This window comes from Oncorhynchus masou, unplaced genomic scaffold, assembly GCF_036934945.1.
Source record: "Oncorhynchus masou masou isolate Uvic2021 unplaced genomic scaffold, UVic_Omas_1.1 unplaced_scaffold_1781, whole genome shotgun sequence".
Classification (NCBI taxonomy): Eukaryota; Metazoa; Chordata; class Actinopteri; order Salmoniformes; family Salmonidae; genus Oncorhynchus; species Oncorhynchus masou.
The window spans coordinates 42,501-44,669 of NW_027007998.1; the positions used below are offsets into that span (position 1 = coordinate 42,501).

Here is a 2,169-nt window from a genome sequence, read left to right on the forward strand (position 1 = left end):
AAACTTGCCTGTGTTTGATATTCCTGCTAATTTCAACAGAGACTAGAGAAGAAAACCATCTAAGAAAGCTTTCATTATTATCATAATTAACGGAAGGAGAAGAAGAAGAACAGAGGAAAGGAGGCAGGGAGGAGACAGGAAGAGAGGGGGAAAGGGGGAGGAGACAGGAAGAGAGGGGGAAAGGGGGAGGAGACAGGAAGAGAGGGGAGGAGACAAGAAGAGAGGGGAGGAGACAGGAAGAGAGGGGGAAAGGGGAGGAGACAAGAAGAGAGGGGAGGAGACAAGAAGAGGAGGAGAGGAGACAGGACGAGAGGGGGAAAGGGGGAGGAGACAGGAAGAGAGGGGAAGAGACAAGAAGAGAGGGGAGGAGACAGGAAGAGAGGGGGAAAGGGGGAGGAGACAAGAAGAGAGGGAAGGAGACAGGAAGAGAGGGGAGGAGACAGGAAGAGTGGGGGAAAGGGGGAGGAGACAAGAAGAGAGGGGAGGAGACAGGAAGAGTGGGGGAAAGGGGGAGGAGACAAGAAGAGAGGTGGAAAGGCTCACCGTTCCTGAATTCACATATTTCTTTTTCTTCAGTTTCTTTTTGATATTCACCACCTAAAAGAAGAAAATAAATTACTGAATTGGAGAGAAAGAATGAGCCATGATAGGCAGTTAATGATGGATTTATAGGAGTCTGTTGTCTGTGGTGGTTATGGAAGGGAATTCTCCTCACAGCAGGGGGCTGTTAAGATGGAAAAAATTAGCAATTATGGAAGGAAGGAGCCAACGATGAGAAGTGTAGTACCAAATACCTCCTGTAGGGAGAAAGGCTGTTTCTCTGAAAGAGAGAGAGAGAGTGTGATACAAGTTCCATTGGTGTTCCATTGGTGTTGTGTCAAATAATAGGCTCCAGTTGACTGTGAAATGTACAGGCACACTTATTTCTCTAGAAGCCCTTTTGTCTAATTCTCTCACTCTTTTCCCTCCCTCCCTCCCTCCCTCCCTCCCTCCCTCCCTCCCCTCCCTCGCTCCCTCGCTCCGTCCGTCCCTCCCTCCCTCCGTCCGTCCGTCCGTCCGTCCGTCCGTTCGTCCATCTCTCTGTCTGTCTGTCTGTCTGTCCGTCTGTCCGTCTGTCCGTCTGTCTGTCTGTCTGTCTGTCTGTCTGTCTGTCTGTCTGTCTGTCTGTCTCTCCCTCTGTTACACTTACAAAAGTTCCAAAATAATAAAAGCATTCCAAATGCCATATTATGTCTATATACAGCAATGATGTGCAAATAGTTCAAATACGAAAGGGAAAATAAATCAACATAAATATAGATTGCATTAACAATGGTGTTTGTTCTTCACTGGTTGGATTTGCAGGCCCTCGTGCCAAATTGAGTCGAAAGCTTTTTTGAAATCAAGAAAGCATGAGAAGACTTTGCCTTTGTTTTGGTTTGTTTGTCAATTAAGGGTTGCAGGGTGAATACATGGTCTGTGGTATGGAAATTTGGCAAAAAGCCAATTTGACATTTGTTCAGTACATTGTTTATGTTAAGGAAATGTACAAGTCTGCTGTTAATGATAATGCAGAGGATTTTCCCAAGGTTACTGTTGGCGCATATCTCACGGCAGTTATTGGGGTCAAATTTGTCTTCACTTTTGTGGATTGGGGTGATCAGTCCTTGGTTCCAAATATTGGGGAAGATGCCAGAGCTGAGGATGATGTTAAAGAGTTTATGTATAGCCAAATGTAAATGTGGTCTTTATATTTTAACATTTACATTACATTTAAGTCATTTAGCAGACGCTCTTATCCAGAGCGACTTACAAATTGGTGAATTCACCTTCTGACATCCAGTGGAACAGCCACTTTCCAATAGTGCATCTAAATCATTTAAGGGGGGAAGGGGGGGGTGAGAAGGATTACTTTATCCTATCCTAGGTATTCCTTGAAGAGGATACAAGTTCCATTGGTGTTCCATTGGAGTTGTGTCAAATAATAGGCTCCAGTTGACTGTGAAATGTACAGGCACACTTATTTCTCTAGAAGCCCTTTTGTCTAATTCTCTAATTCTCTCACTCTTTTCTCTCCCTCCCTCCCTCCCTCCCTCCCTCCCTCCCTCCCTCCCTCCCTCCCTCCCTCCCTCCCCTCCCTCCCTCCCTCCCTCCCTCCCTCCCTCCCTCGCTCCCCGCTCCCTCCCTCCC

The 2,169-nt window shown here is 46.5% G+C and overlaps 1 protein-coding gene across 1 annotated transcript in view; it reads right to left on the bottom strand.

The window, feature by feature from the left end:
- Nucleotides 1–575, bottom strand: part of LOC135532241 (copine-8-like) — a 24,730-nt gene extending 24,155 nt beyond the window's left edge. Inside the window, exon 1 of the mRNA XM_064959835.1 lies at nt 544–575. The gene's annotated coding sequence lies outside the window, so the exon portion shown is untranslated. The remainder of the gene's footprint in view (nt 1–543) is intronic.
- Between the last annotated feature and the right edge of the window lie 1,594 nt (nt 576–2,169).